Source organism: Topomyia yanbarensis, chromosome 3 (genome assembly GCF_030247195.1).
Source record: "Topomyia yanbarensis strain Yona2022 chromosome 3, ASM3024719v1, whole genome shotgun sequence".
Lineage (NCBI taxonomy): Eukaryota > Metazoa > Arthropoda > Insecta > Diptera > Culicidae > Topomyia > Topomyia yanbarensis.
In genome coordinates this window covers 100,472,030-100,489,593 of record NC_080672.1, presented here as the reverse complement: position 1 = coordinate 100,489,593, position 17,564 = coordinate 100,472,030, and the positions used below count along the sequence as shown (strand labels likewise).

The 17,564-nt window shown below is 37.2% G+C and overlaps 1 protein-coding gene across 1 annotated transcript in view; it reads right to left on the bottom strand.

The window, feature by feature from the left end:
* LOC131694050 (protein jim lovell) overlaps positions 1–14,673 on the bottom strand; it is a 131,090-nt gene extending 116,417 nt beyond the window's left edge. Inside the window, exon 1 of the mRNA XM_058982406.1 lies at positions 13,064–14,673. The gene's annotated coding sequence lies outside the window, so the exon portion shown is untranslated. The remainder of the gene's footprint in view (positions 1–13,063) is intronic.
* Between the last annotated feature and the right edge of the window lie 2,891 nt (positions 14,674–17,564).

Genomic DNA, 17,564 nt, shown 5'->3' with positions numbered 1-17,564 from the left:
GGGCAGTTGATAGCTTTGCTTCATACAAAACACCCGGAAAAGATGGAATACTTCCCATGCTACTGCAAAAGGGGTTTGATATTCTTAAACATGTCTTGAAAAAGATTATGCTTTCCAGTCTTGCCACCGGATATATCCCGAAAGCATGGTCAGGATTAACTGTTAGATTTATTCCCAAATGGGGACGCGCAAACTATGAAGAAGCCAAGAGTTTTAGGCCTATCAGCTAAGTTTTTTTCTTCTGAAAGCTTTGGAACGGATAATCGATCATATCGATCATCATCACATCAGGAACGGTAGTTTAGTTGAATATCCACTGCACAAAATGCAACATTCATATCAGTGTGCGAAATCCACGATCACTCTGCTCCACGATGTTGTTTACAACATTGAAAAGGCCTTCTCGCTCAAGCAATCTAGCTTGGGTGTATTCCTAGAAACTGAGGGTGCTTTTGACAATGTGTCCTTCCAGTCTATTCTGGAAGCGATGCGCGGTCATGGAGTATCGGGTTGGATAAACGCAATGCTTAGTAACCGCATTATTTGCTCGTCACTGAGACAAGAAAAGATAAGGAAGTTGAGTATTTGCCGCCTTTGCTATAGAATCTGGTTGCCGACGGTTTATTGAAGAAACTCAATGAGCTTTGACTGCTAACCTACGGTTTTGCTGACAATTACCAAATACTGATTACTGGACTTTACATCGGAACAATATTTGACTTATAGCAAGAAGCATTGAGAGCTGTCGAACAGTGGTATCGACAAGTTAAATTATCAGTGATACCAAACAAAACTTCAATGGTTCTTTTTACGAAGAAGCGATAACAACCAGTGTTCATCCCTTGCAGTTCTTTGATTCTGAGCTGTTGTGTGCAGATTCAATCAAATACGTTGGAAACTGAATTGGTCTGCCTAATTTGACTTCAGAATCAAAAGAGAGTGCATGGCCTTCGGGCAGTGTAGACGTACTTTTGGAAAGACCTGGTGTCTCAAACCCAAATACATTTATTGGATTTATACGACAAAAGTACGTTCATTACTGTCCAGTGCGGTAAAATATCAATTTCAAACGAAAATATTCGTTTCAAGTTAAACTGCGAGTCTTTCACTGTAAGCATACCACCACTATATCAGTTGAGTTCTGCTGCCGTCTTCGTTTGAGTCACTCAGAGTTCACTGTCAATTGAATAACAGGTTCTGGTCATTTGACGTTTTTACCTGTTTAGTTTCTATTGAAAACCAACCCCACATTAGCACGGTCTCAGCTAATGGAAGTGAGCCATTCCAATGAACCACTCACAAATCAATATGAATGAACACTCACTGATATGAAAATAACTCTGACCAAGGTAATAAATACATACAGGGTAAAGGATATGGTAAGACGAGGCAACTCAAGACGGATACAGGTAGGAACATTTTTTCTCTGTATGAGTGAGGTTGTCATTTTTTTCGATGTAGCAGATAAATCAGGAGGATATGAAAAAGAAATTACTAACGTCTGTTAGTACTTTCAGGATAAAAAGCGTCCCTAAGTAATTGAATCGGAAGATCCGAGGCGAAACCGCCTTTTCTCTCTTTTCATCGTACGCCAAAGAATCGGGATACTCGTCCAGGGGCCCGGCAGCCATGCTTAATTTTACAAGTAAAAACCAAATACACTGAAAAATGACAAATGTACCTAACCTTTCTTTCTCTTCACCTTGGAGCAGTTGTTTCTGTATTTTTAGTTTTCTTGCCTTTCTTGTACCTTGCTGAATAATTGTTGACAGATGAGTGTATGCAGCTAGCAAGGTTGGCAGTGCAGCCAAATTCTTTGTCATATTTAGATATGTTAATAATACACATAATAATGACCGTTTTATTAACTCACATTTCGCCAAAATGTATCTGGAATTAATCAATCAAACATTTTTATCACATACTACATGTTTCTAGCAAATTTGGCCAGCATAACAGATTCATCATTCATTTTAAAATCAGAAATGAGGGCAACGTGGATACCATTTAAAAGGAAGTGAGGCCATTTTGAAATCCAAGATGGTAACCTTTAGTTACCAAGAAACAGTGAAAGCAACTATCAACATGGGTATCATTTAAAGTAGTTATAAAATATCTGAATTTTTAAATTTAGGCCATTTTGTTAACAAAGATGGCGGTCTCCGGTAACCATCAAAGTTTACCATGTCATCGGAATTGTGTACAGGAAAATATTGGTGGAGGTGGAAAGAAAATAGCTGAATTACATATTTGATTTCAGCAATGAATTGGGTCATTAAATGAGAAAAAAATCTTTTTTATTACATACATCGATAAAACTGATTTTTGTGATCACAACCATGTTTTTTTCCAACTCAGGAAACGTGAAAATAAAATTTAAATTTAAAATAAAGAAATATGTTGACAGTCTTGACACTATCAGAAGCATTTGACATATCGAATTTCATGACAAATGATGCCCTGTCAGAAAAAATGAATACATGATTTCCCGGTTTTCCCGCAGGGTTACTTTTATTTGACATAAACGCTATCCAATGCATATAGTTTTTTTTGGGTGTTGTCTTGATAGGCCAGATGTAAACAACCGCAGTTTTCCTATGTATGGTTGTCTATGTTTACAAAGGATTTATTTAAAAAACAAAAAAAAAATCGTTTTTACGTATTACAACGAAATTTTTTTGAAATACCGTTATATTATGTATATTGGACCTAAAATTTATCGAATGGAATGGAAAACTATATATAGCTTACCCAGGTAGCATTTCTCGTTTTATAGCACACTACAAGTGCATTCTAAGTTTTATGAAGGGCTTCAAGAGTGCCATAGAACCTAAATTGTTACTAGGGTAATGACCCAATTTGACAGCTTCGTACAATTATGGTAGCATACTGCGGCTATCATATTTTTTTTTCAAAATTTCTTAAATTCGCAGATTTCAGACGAAAAATAATGAATCTAGTAATATCTCGTAATCTAGCTTATATGAACTGGTTGCAATGAAAAACGTTATTTGGTAGTAAGTTCATCTCTATTATATTTTTGTTGCAAATTTGATTCTGATGGATAGGCTGTTATGCTGGCCAAATTTGCTAAAAATATGTAGTATGTTATGAAAATGTTGGATTGATTAATACCAGATAAATGTTGATGAAATGTGTGTTAATGAAACGGTCATTATTATGTGTATTATAGCAACATATCTAAATATGACAAATAAATTGGCTGCACTGCCAACCTCACTAGCTGTATACACTCATCTGTCATCTGGCACAAGAAAGGCAAGATAACCAAAAATACGAAGCCAGTTGTCTCTTCTTCTCTTAGTTTTACCCGGATCTCATTTGACTGGTACTCACTGGGCAAATTGAAAGCGGATCTATTCATTTGAGAGCATCAAACGAAGAAGGTTGAATATGAATTGCGACTCATTTGAAAGCAACGGTGAGTGAAGTGCCATGAACCAAGGTTCAGATCAACAGCAACTGATGCGTTAAATGAATATGAATGCTACCGTAGACGACTGATTGACTGCGTTCATTCAGTTTCAATTGAATGAAATGAAATTTTACTGCACTGTTACTGTCACACGGACTAGAGATGGTCAGGTTCGGGTTTTTGGACCCGAAGCCCGGACTCGACCCGAACCCGACAGGTTTCGGGTCGGGTTTGGGTTCTGTAAATTTAAGCTTCTCGGGTTCGGGTCGGGTTCCGGGTTTTCAAATTTGAATTCTCGGGTTCGGGACGGGTCCGGGTTTTGAAATTTTGAACTTTCGGGCTCGGGTCGGGTTCGGGTTTTTCAAATTTTTAATTATCGGGGTCGGGTTCGGGTTTTGAACAAAACAACCCAACCATTTCATGACACTGTTTGCGTCTATACACAAAACGCATTTTTTTGTAGTAGTGAATTATACTTGGTGATGCGAATGGATGACACATATAACCGTACCAAATGTTAGCACCTCTGAATCGCTAGAATTCGTCGTATTTTCTGGTGTTCAAATATTGTATTTTATCATTCTTGCATTAAATTCCGTCTCTTCAGATTCGCAAAATGCCCGAATTATTTAATTTTTTAAACGAACATTTATGAGAGAGCATTCGACAATACGTGTTTCACACCTATAATCTAATCTAATGTGATTTATTTTTCATGATAATTAGTAATAAACCAAGTCAACAGGAATCTATCGGAAAATATCGGTTCAACTTTCTATAATGGAATATAAATTTCGACAGGTACTTTAAAACCGATACTTAGACCGCGGCGACTTTCTCTCCATGTAAACGGTTTTGTGGGGTACATTCGTACCTCAGAACTAAAATCGATCTAATATATCTAATTTTTATTAAATTTATAATTAAATTGGATAGTTTTATGCATTTTTTGATTAATTTCTAAAATCATTCATAAATTAACCTGTTTTTAAAAAATATTCGTGTTTTGACTATTTAATTATGTAATATTTCATTTTGTATAGAAAAAGTCTTTAAAATACATCAAAATTCCCCCTTCGGTAGTTTCAAATCGATCTTGGCCATTTATACGACGTTGTAAATATTATTAAATTTCCTTTTGAACAATTTTTTTTCGAAAACCGGTTAAAAAGGTGTATTTATTACGATGCTTTTTTGAAAACCAAACGACAGTACAAACGTTAAAAATACAGCAATATGCAGTAACGGAGATGAAACAGGAAGGCGTCGAAGGAACAGGTAGTGCCGGTGCATTGTGCGTGTATATAAAGTAAGTATGCTCCAGAGCCTGGGCTGCAGAAGATAACAAATCGAATGATGCGTCTTGCATACTATATACAAATCATATTCACGAATGTATTTTTCCTCTTTCATTCGCAAAAGCAAAAATTACGATATTGATCCAAGCGCATTTTCTAGTTTGCATTTGCTATAGTGCTTTGTTATATTAAATAATAAATACTATTATCCGGCAGAGTTGGAACTTATACAATTTTACACAAGTTTCTCGTTTACTATGCATCGATATTTTGCTTTTAAGAAAAGATAGAATACATTTTTTGAATTATGTACACATGACAAAATACTAACGCAAACGGTTTAGTGGGGTACATTTGTACCCCAAACAAACTTTAAGCGAGCACTGTTAAGTTGGTTAAATGACACAAATAGGTGGGACTGCTTTAACGGAAGCTTAATAATCAAATTGGTGTATGATAAAGATTGCTTGCAATTGAAATAAACTGTAACGGAAAAATAAGAATTTGAACTCACAAATTTGGTGGTACTTTGGTGTCATTATGGCGGTTTAAAAAGGGCACATTATTTTTTTAAAAGCAGATAGCTTAGGCCAAATTTATTTTCTAGAGGCTGTCTTTGTTCCATCAGACCTAAACCTAGCTTCACTTCCGCCAGGTTTCGTTGTTCATGACACTCATATGGTGATGGTATAATAGCACCACTATCAAATCAGTGGTACATATATGAAACAAGCACTTTCTGTCAGATTGTTTTCGGGCTGAGCTGTTGCATGATCCGGATTCCTTCATGAAAATACAGGAATGTCCACGAACTTAAGGAATTGATCGCAGAAATTTTGTGTGTTCTGTTAAAGCCATTAACGGATTTTTAAAAGTTTGGTGTCGTTCCGAGAGCTTCATCGGGGATGTCGAAGCATCTCTACTGGCGCGCTTACCGTATAATCTGAAGCATAACATAACTTAGATACCCCATCATAGATCGTCCTAACGCTAATGATGGGACATCAAGAACACGTCAGAAAATCTTAATTGATATCCTTCTATACAGGTTTGACCGTACCAACCAGTAACGTGGGTGACATCATGTAAACTGTCGAATACGAATTACCTTAATTTAATTAATTTAATGCACGTAATGAATTATACGAAACTGCTATGCAGTAATGGTTTCTGATAAAAAATTAGATATTTTGGTTAAGTACGATGGGCAAGGTTGTTGAAAACTGTGACCATTAAGCTTTCTGTTAGCCGCCGATTTAACTTAATTTCCGGTTAAGATATCGACGATTTATAAGCTACTCAGAACATTACAAATTCGACGTTCAATAATAGTAAATATAATTGCGGATCTACTCGGCAGTGATTTGTTTTGCCATATACAGATATAACTCAGATTTGAGTGATTCTACTATTCTTAGATGAGCCTAGGGTGCAGCTCGGGTGCCCAGAATTAAAAATCTTCGAGATCTTTGGTTAATTTTCCGTATTAGCAAGTTGGATCACCTGAAGCAAAAATTGTTGGATCACCTGAGGCAAAAAATGTTGTAGAGATCTGGTGGGTTTCATATTGAAATCCAGAAATTAGCTTCACGCCTCGTGATCGAACAGCATAGAAATGAGCATCCCATCAAATCATTGTGCCTATTAAACTGAAATGTAATCAATGCAATCCTCTGACATATCAACTCGACATCAGTTGATTCAGTCTGTAACGTAACTTCTATTGATAAAAGTCAAGGCAAAGGGATACAGTATGTTTTATTTCATCGTTACTATTATGCGTAGGACATTGTGTAATTGTTTTGAAATAATTCATCTGAACATTCCAACTCGACAACATTTCAGTTCGAATTTCTACATATTAAAGTCTCCCCCATCCCCCCTCACCCCTCACTACGCCCTATTACTCAACTACCTACGTTCATGAAATTGATCTAAGGCTTTTGAATAATTCATTCAAACATACCAATGTGGTAAAACTAAAATATATAATATTATTTCGGAATGCTATATGAAATACCATTGCCGGTGTACCAGTGTTGGCAATAAAAATGATTTTTGGCATTTAATTCGATGTGTCGAACTTTGAACAGCTATAACTTGGCTTAGAGACATTCTAACACCATACATCCTTCGGCAAAGTTGTTCAGCATATCCTGGACTACACTTCTATCTAGTTGTTTGCATACTAAAGGAAGAATTGTAGTCTGTAGAATTAAAAATGCAAAAATGTAGGTTTTCCCATACTAACCCCCATACAAATTTTAATCGCAATGCGCTACGCCGGGTCAACACCAATCGACCCCAAATTTTGCACAGTTGTTTGGGACCCCAAAAGGAACCAAAAAAGTGCTGTGCTCGTTTGATGTGGCTATGATTACATTTTTCCATATAACAATGCCCCACCCTAATATGTAGTTTTCCTTACAGCACATTCCATGTGAAGATTTCCTAGCGCGAGGAGTGGTTGTCTGTCTATATATGGCAATATGGCCTATTACTGCTGGCGCCCTAATGGAGGGACGTGCTGGTGTAGGTGTCTACTGTTGTGAAATGAGATTGGAACAATCTCACTCAATAGGTGTAAACTTGTTCTCCGATATTCAGGCTGCAATCAAGGCCCTTAGTTCAGATAAATCACGGCCCAACCCTAGTAACAATTGAGGTTTTATAGCACTTTTGAAGCCATTCTTAAAACTTAAATTGCACTTGTAGTGTGCTATAAAACTTGAATTGTCACTTGGGAAACTAGCGATCGCGTGCCGAACTCAAATCGAAAAACTAGGCATTGTCAACACTACCTACCTTGTCCGGGTGCCCGAACATTCCGGTATTACTGAAATTAAATGGGCTGACGAATTGGTCAGGGCAGGTGAAGCGATTGATTTCGTTGATATTGAGCTCGCCCTACAAATTTCGACAAGTTGGATAAGACAAAAAATACGGTTCTGGGCTTCGCTCGAGCATCGCAATTATTGGAAAATTTTCAACAAGCGTGTCGCCAATCAAACGCGTGGAAAAGCCGCTTGTGGATGCGGTCAGCTTTGATAAATTCACCTGTGATGACGAAAATTGTACTTCGATCTACAGGTACAGATCGCCTGCCAATTATGGCAATAATATATTAATATTAATGTTAATGTCGATATTGTGATTCACCGGTAACCAATCCTTGCATCTTCCTAGTACTTTTGAGATGATTTAAGTCGAAGTTTTGTTTTCAGCATTTTTTAAAAGTTCCGAATTTGCCATGTGAGTGCATAGTTTTCTTTTTTAGCGGCATCGATTGGTTTACTTTTCTACCTTCACTGCAACAGACCACACAGTTTGTGAACCAACAGAACATAAAAAATAGATTTCAAAGTGGAACTTTGCAAAATTTGATTAATTTCCGTCTACTGGTCTCCTAACGGGTTGTAAATGTTGCAAAAACTTCGTGTTTGATTTTTATCAGTCAGAAAATTTAATGTTCACATTAGAGGGGGCGAACATTTGTATGCAGTTTACTTGAGTTCAGTTGTCGTACTATCATGTAATTACATATCTTGGAACACATATTTGCATACAAAAACCAATTCTGATGAATACATTTCAGTTTTTTAAGATAATTCCTAAGTTTTGACGTATTTAGGCACATTCTACATAGTGCAAAATGCAACTACCGCTCATCTGCGTCATATAATTTCTCTCAAGTAAACGCAGAACAATGCACGCATGCTCGTCAAGTTATATTGTTGTGACAAGCGGTTGGTTCGAACATAGCCTCATATTGTTGTATCAATAAAATATATCTCTGAGGAAATTTTCGTAAAACATCTCAACGACAAATTTTTGTACTACGTCCAAAACGTACTCTCTGCGTGACGTTTTATTATATTTATTATTAGCTTTGAAGCAAGCTATCAATTGGGTTGGTGTCAATTTTGTGTCATAAAATGACAATATATTAGCAAATGAAGCTGTCAGATTTTCATCGATGGAAATATTTGGATGACAAGTCCAAATTCACGGTTGAACGACGCTGCTCTCTATTATCAGGAAATCGAGATAAATTTACTTATTTGCGAAAAAACCCTTTACAACAAGTGGCTCTAATGACGATAACTCTTACATCTGTTTGGCCTTCTGCAAAGTTGTTTAGAACCATGAAACACACATTTGTCATCAATTATATGAATCTCTAAAACTTACCATAGAGAAGTTATAGTTAAGAAGATGGTATTTAATGAATTACGTTAATATTGATCTTTATCTCGATACGTTACATACATATAACTCTTATTTTTCCAACAAAGTTGTTTCTAATACCATTATCAACAACTTTACTGAAGACACACAATTTCTAGATGCTTTTCGATGAGTTGATTCTCCTTAATTACTCCTAGGAGGAATAATAGCCAAAACTATTTGTTCAATACATGCGCTGCAGTTTTACTTCCAAAGTCTACGGTTTCTACGTTTTGATCGCAAAAATACTGTTTTTGAAATTTTAATACAGTATTACGAACTTTATAAGTGCATAAATGGAGAGCGAGACCTTGTATACAATAATTACGCTATTCAACTCAACACTCTCTTGAAAACCATCACAGTAAACACAAGTTGTTTTTTTTTCGTCGCACAGTGTAGTAGTAGCATAAGCTTACTCAACCTCTCTGTTTCGCACAATTTAATAAAATAACGCCGTTTGACATCAGCAGAATATGGTTTCAATTTGAGCTTCAGTTGAATCTGTTGTTGAGTTAAAGTTGAATTATTTTCTCATATTTTGGACGTGCTGGATTGTCACAGTAAATTTATAAACAAGGGAATATATATATATATATATATATATATATATATATATATATATATATATATATATATATATATATATATATATATATATATATATATATATATATATATATATATATATATATATATATATATATATATATATATATATATATATATATATATATATATATATATATATATATATATATATATATATATATATATATATATATATATATATATATATATATATATATATATATATATATATATATATATATATATATATATATATATATATATATATATATATATATATATATATATATATATATATATATATATATATATATATATATATATATATATATATATATATATATATATATATATATATATATATATATATATATATATATATCTCTGATGGTTGGAAATAGACCTCTCCTCAAACTTCGTGAAACACAACTTTGTTGGGTGCAGCCTAGATACATATTTTTCTATGATTTTCTGTTCTGAAAAATTTCGAGGGGAGAGCTTTTCCCCCCACCCCCTGCCCATCTCTGATTTACTCACGAAATTTTTAACCAACTCCATGCAACCATGGCATTTTAAAGCAATTTGAACACTTTTAGATGATTTGGAGTCGGGACCTCAACCGCTTTTAACTTTGGTAGAAATTAACCGGAACACTGCTTAACACTGGTTCTCGCAAATCCAATTTTTGCAGGAACGTTCCAGTACAGAACAATTATTTGGGAATGTCGATTAGCGTTAAAAGTTTTGAAATCACCTCAGAAGATTGTATCTCATCGTACTGGGAGCATGTGATGATTTGATCCGGGAACGTTTATGCAGTGGAGCGAATTTCCGTGGGCTACGCCAGTTAACCCTCCGGCACTCGCGCCAAATTTTGTAACACGAGCACTCCTGGGTTGTACTTTGTACAACACAGATAGTCTTTAGAATACTTCGTGATCCGTATCATTTGGAGCTAACATGGGCAGTAGAAAGTGGCCTTTCAGATACGTTAATGAACATGACGGAATTCTACCGCCAGGTGGCGCTAGTGAGCATTATTTTTTTTATCTATTGTATCTAAAGTGTCTGATTTTTCAGAAGATATGTGTCTTCGCGAATGTTGTTCTGGTGATCAAAACCTACGTGGTGGTATGCAAAATAGTTTGACATTCTGCCACTAAGAGGCGCTAGTGATCATGCCATTTTGGCCTGCTGTATCTCGAATTCTTGATTTGTAAGTAGGCTGGTGTCTTCGATATAGTTGCACAAGCTATACAGTTTAGTTTAGCGTAGGATTCTGCCACTAGGTAGAGCTAGTGAGCATGATTTATGAATCTTTATGAAAAATTGCGACTATTTAGAAGTGCAGTGTCGTTGCCACAGTATGATAGTATAATTCATGTCATAAGTGAGCTATACGATTGAAGAATTGCTTGTTTGGCAGGAAGGTTGTGTCATTACTATTATATGTGTTATAGGAGCTCCTTTTACCGATTACCATCGTGAATAATTGATTGGTGTTACAGAAATGGTACAGAGATGTTTACGACTTCCAAATCTTAATTTCTTTGCGTACACATTCCAAAATCATAAATGAAAAAAACAGTTTAGGTGAGTACGAGGAGCGTCACCTGACAATTTATTATTTTAGGAATATCATCGATTCATTCTTTCCCTTGTTGGCATTCACCATTTTCGGTTTTAGTTCGAAGCAAAAAGAGAACAGCGACCTTCCAAAGAATCGGGAAACTGAGATACAGTAGGTCAAAAAAGTTACATGCTCAAGTTCACTAGTGCCTCCTAGTAGAAGAATTCCATATTATGCGATATACCACCTCGACGGTTTTGATCTCGTGAGCAAGTTGGCAGAATGCACTGACTCGCTAAAAAATCAGGAAATTGAGATACATTAGGTTGAACAACTGACATGCTCACTAGCACTGCCTAACGGTAGTTTTCTGAAGTAGCCGTTATGCCACCTCATAGGTTTTGATTTGCTTAGCAACTTCGTCGAAGATACTGACTTTATAAAAAATCTTGATTTTGAGATTCAGTAAGCTGAAAAAATAACACAGACGTCACCTAACGGCAGAAGTTTTTTTCAAACTATTTTATCTTCCATTAACAATCTCTTGATCTTCTGAACAAGTTTGCCGAAGGAATTAACCCTCCACATGATCGAGATCACGAGATATATTGAACAGAATATTGTTTGGTCGAACTTCCCACATCGCGCGTTCTATTGGTCTGGTTTTATCAAACAATTTCAGATTGTATTTTTGCACTTGAGTAATTAGTGTATCTTGTCCAAAACATGGTTTTTGAGGAATACATAGTGGTTTAGCATTGATAAATGTCTTTGCAACTAAATGATAACGAAAAATCCTAAATTATTGTACAAAGTACAACAGCGCGAGTTTTCTAGGGTTAAAGGTATTTCTTTGGACACAAAACGGTTGAAATATTTTCGCAATCTTTGAACATATTTAGACTTAAAACTGTTTGTTTGTTTGTTATGAAAATCGGTTGTAACTATCCAAACAAGAGATAAAAACTTGATTATAGCCGTGAAAACATCCACTATTAAAAGTTCAAAGTTTCTTGAATACTAACATTACGAGAAATTATTACACAAAACGAATTTTTCAAGCACAATCCTCTCTTATATACTTAAAGAATCAATTTTCCCTCCGTGAAATTATTTGTATTAAGTGTCTAATTGGCAGCCAAAATGGTCTGTTAGCCGCTGATCATACGAAGTTTCAATTTGATTGTTTTCCATCTTTGTGGAATTTGCCTTGGTTTATTTCGCATATATAAAAAGTTTAAGTACTTTGACACCTTAAATACTTAAAACTAAGACGGCATATATCTGAATTTAAAAGTTAAAGGCGCAAACAGATTAAATGCGGCTTTGAGATGCAATGGTGGTAAAAGAGGATATATTTTTATATTCTTTCTAAATTTTAAATCGAGTAAGTCGAATACAACACTTTATTTTTTTCGAATCGTATATATGGGAAAGGAGTAAATAAACTTTACGATTCAAAACTTAAAAGGGTTAAAAATCAGGAAAAAACACTCTCGCCACTACAGTTTTGGAACAACCGAACTCAAATACAAGCCAATTCCTGATACCACCAGACTTAAAATATAATCAATAGAAATCGTTTTGGTTATTATAAGAGCACTTTGAAAGCCCTACAATTTGACGAAACAATTTCAAAGCTTGACTCCGGACCTTTTTTCACAACACATAAAACGTCAATTACAATACTTTATCTATTGACAGTTCAATTTAATTTCCAAATATTCTAACAGTTATTTCTTCAGGAATTCAGGACACTCCAACCATGATTGTAGCTCTTAACATATGAAAAAGATAAGTGAATATCACAGAGATAACGTTTTTATCAGGTTTTCACCACCTCAATTAAAATATTCGTGAAAAAATTTTTTTTTTTGATTTTGAACTTAACACTAGCGCTTCAATAACTAGACTTGGGATTCCCCCAAAACATCGACATACCTTTTTTGCAGTACTTCCTGTGCTGGGAAGGTATACGGTTTTAAAATCCGGTTTGATGATAACTGGTTAGCGGGCAGAGTGATCCACACAAAAATCTCACAAATATTTCTTTTATTCAATTTCAGACACCGTTTGTTTTTTTCCGCCGTTTGCACACAAACAAATCTAGTAAATGTAATTTTGTTCTACGATTTTTTTTCTGCTGAATATATATCCTTGACACTAAACATAAATATTCACAATTTTGTCTGACACTTCAGCTTCCCAAAAAGTGTGCTCCTTCTACAATCCGAAATGTAAAGCTGATTCGAAGTAATTTTGTTATTTCTGTCACACCTTCAACTATTTTGACTCACAGATAAGAAAAAAAATACAAACTAATATTTTCTATACTTTAATCACTTCTTCACTTTTATCCGAAAAGTTAAATTTTTTCAGTTTCTATTTTTTTCCGTAATCACCGAAAAACTTCAGTCCGAAAAGCGACAATTTTGAACGATCCGAAAGGTTCGGTCACCAGTAACTGAAACATGCAGGCCACGGTCTCCGTTTAGGTTAATCGATCATCACCGATCCCGGGTCTGGCAATCTGGAAGCTACTGCGAAGATTGACGATACCAGTGGGCATGGTCTTGACGGTATTCTTCCACGGGCACCAGGAGTTCCCACAGACGCGGAGCGTAAAATCATACGTAAGAGGGTGATAAATGTTTATTTTACTTTTTTTTTGCTTTAGTCGTCCTCTTGTCGGGTCCTTCTTCTGTTTACGGGTTGTTGTTTACGTCGTCCTGAGCTGTGGCGTTCAAGGGGTGGAAACGCTTTTACGATTACTGTGAAGGTTCACAGGTAGCTATCGCCGGGATACCTTTCCTTGACTGGATGAAAGAACGGAAACCTGTGCTTTGTGTGTCCTTTGAACTTTCAATGCCTCGGAGTGGTACAATAAATTAGATCATGCATCGGTTCACGTGTGATGACGCTGATGGTGTTGTGTGGGAAAGGGTCCCGGTTTGCCAGGCAAAGGGAATTTCCAAGCGTGATTCCCGGCTTTCTGACGAGGACCTCTTTTGTTGTGCGATGCTAAAAAATTACCGGGTTCCGAACCGTTTCTCGAGAAATGTGTAACCGGATTGCTTGCTTTGCTTTTTGCTTTCCTAGAACTTAACTCACTTTCACAACAAGTTGGTTGAGAATAAACTAAAATTGCACTTTTTTCTCGTACCTCGAAACACTTTGTCGGTTAAAATTAAACTTTTTATTTTTTGGTAGCCAAAACGTTTTAAAAATTTTCTCCTCTTCCGTTTGCGGTAGCTCATCCAACTATGATCTTCGCAGGATTCTGTGTTTTGCTCTCGTTATTCGTCGAGTTAACTGCATTCGAACCTCGATCAGCGAAAACAGATCATCATCTATTGAATCACTTCAGCGACGTTTCGGAACCTGTACGTCCGGATCACGAAAGTGGGGGTGCAATTTCAACTCTTTTCTGTCCCAAACAGTATGTCCAAAAAACTCTAAATAAACCAAATTTCAACTATCGAACCGCACATTTTGAGGTTTACGCCGTGACTGCCTGAGACCGACTGAAAAGTTGTAGCGCGACGGCCGGAGTCTCTCAAACATATATCGCAAAACATATTCGGAATCATACACCAGCCGCTGGCATGAACGAGCGAGCACTAGCCTCCGTAGCACACGAACAAGCGAGAAGCAAAGGCGCCCGGTAAACACTCTCCACTGGCAACAGAACCTTCCTTGCTTCCTTTCTCACTCGTTCTCTCTCTCGTTATCATTACCCGCTACTCTACCCTGTCCATTGGAAAATAATAAGAGTTGTTGAATTTTTGATTCCTACAATTTATTCTTATGCTCACACACTCCCCCGCATGACCGCAACCGACCTAGCAGAGCATGTGAGTCCCTTCGCGAACACATTCGCACCCATCCATACTCACACACACCCACACGTATGCTGGGTGATTCATGAGCTTTCCACGCTCCCACAAACCCTTCACAACACAAACACAGCTGAAAGTCCTAGCTCTCAATGGAGTACATAAAGCAACCCGAATGAGGTAGCATAAGGAAAAAACAAAAACATTACCCCGTTTTTCTTCCAAACAGCCCACTCACCAACACCACCACACATCGTTCCGAAATTCTCTCAAAGCTCCCGTCAAGCGGAGATAGTAGCTCACTTTCCAGCAGCACACCACTCGCGCACTCATTCTCACTCACTCTCGTTTTGCGTGGTGCAACATAAACACTCACCGAACAGAATACATAAGACAGCCACCCAGCCATGTGAGTGGTCGCATATGACACCCGGACTCGGAATCCGTTCCTATACACCCGTCAACGTCTCACAAACCGAGCGACGACTACTAGTAGGTATCCTTTCGCGAGTCGTCCTTCCGCAAGCACATGCGCATAATTAAATCTACCGAATTTTCCCTCTTTGCAGTGGGCCACACGAATCCTAATTCCTAATGTTGCTAACCGGCGCGGTTGTCGGTCGGACGATCGGAAAGGGATGGTGAAACCGGGCTGAACCTATAAAACGAGTGATGGTTTTTTTTCTGCTTCTTCTTTCGGGAGAGGGTCGCATCAAGCGGAAGGGAAGAACAAGAAAAATAGTCCTGGATTAGCGCTATAATAACAGCAGAAGCGTGCGGTAACTGAACTCGCAACGGATGGACGAACGGGGCCCTTGACGGGTTTAGGGTGACCCTCGAATTTCGGCCGAATGAACTGTTTTAGAGGGTGCTGCTGCTGCTTCTGCCGGCTATGTTCGGCCGATGCGACGCTCGGCGTCGTCCAGCCTTCTTTTTCGCTCTCTCTCCGCGACCGTTGCCGTCGGCTGGCGGCAACATACGTGGGTTCAACTTCACATATGTGAGCCACACACCATGTGCCGGATATGAGGCGTGTTTGTTACCGCACTCATATGGGAAAAGCGACGGGTTTGAGAGGGGGCCCTTCCGACTGTCGAGATGTGTGTGGGGGGAGAGAGAGAGACGCAAGAGTAGGAAAAAATAACAAAATTTAGCCAATATCGCTGCTCGATGCCGGATCGGTGGGAGGGGATCGATGTGCGCTGGCTTCGGAATGACGTGCTTTTATGTTGTGTTTATGCTATTTTTCGCTATATGTGTCTATTTTCCTATTTGCTAGCGTACGATGTATTGCTTGTTGTGCTGGGGATTCGTGGTGAGGCCGTTGGCTGGTTCTTTTAAAAACAAAATGGAGAGGTTTTAATAGCTTTCATAGTTTTGCTAGAAATTGTCATGTCTATAGTAATTTTCGACTCCATTTTTTCGATACTGAATATGGAACTCCGAGCCTCCGTTGACGATTTTCGTCGGTAACGATAAAAACTTACGACAGCTGTACAGATATGTAAGGAAATCTCAATTATCTGATAAAAAATCATACAATTCGATTTATCCGGCAAATAAAAATTGAAATACTCGAAACATTCTTCTATGCTTTATCTTGGTTTCATATAGGCTTGCGATGGAGTCAATGCGATCATAAATAAATTTTCTTCGAAACATGTGCTCGAAAAAACACTCAAGCTGCTTCGAAAAAACGTCATTCTTAAAAAGTATCGAGCAAAATTAGCGTGCATTTTTCATGTTTAGTGCGACTCGAAACAGCGTTTGTTTCAAATCAAGCGGCCGAAGAAGGAATTCTTATTCTTTTCAAGCTATCAGAGTTATATTGATGGTGTTCCAAATTATCAACAGACAACGCATAAAATTTTTAGAAATCCAGTATACATAAAGGTAAAAATCAGTGGAATGTAGCTCGGTCCATTTCCACTATCCTTACATTTTTCTTCAGGCCTCCTAGCTGATTTGCTCACATATTTAGCAAATCATAAACATATACGGCATTTTTTCGCATAAAAAGATATATCTCGGTAATGATTTTAATAGGACCTAAGTACATTGCGTGCCGTGCCTTACACGTTGAAAAAAATCATGTTAACTTATATTACAAGCATCACAATTGATTTAGTTTTTTTGCCTTTCTCATATTGGAAGATTATGCAATCACTTTGAAAACCGTCTTTGCATGAGAGACCCGGAGGTCCGAGTCTCCTGTACCATTCGACTCAGTTCGTCGATTTTGGAATACGTCTGTATGTGTGTATGGGTTAAATAATGTTACTCGTTTTTATCAAGAATGGCTGAACCGATGTGCAAAAAATTAGTTTTAAATAGGCGGTATAACGCCTCCATGGGCTGTTGTTGAATTTTTAGCTGATCAGACATCTGGTTCCGGAGTTGTGAGTTGAAGAGTGCGAGCAGCAGCAAATTCTCATATAAAGTGGTACCACCATGATGAAGTGCATGAGAGATGCCATGAGAAAGCGGCCGACCGCAAAATAAACTTTGCAGTTGTGTTCGGTTTATGAATCTCCATAATTTGCTATGACAACTGTAATATTTTGATACATGAGTCGTTTTTTAAAAGGACGTAGACGTTTCTACGT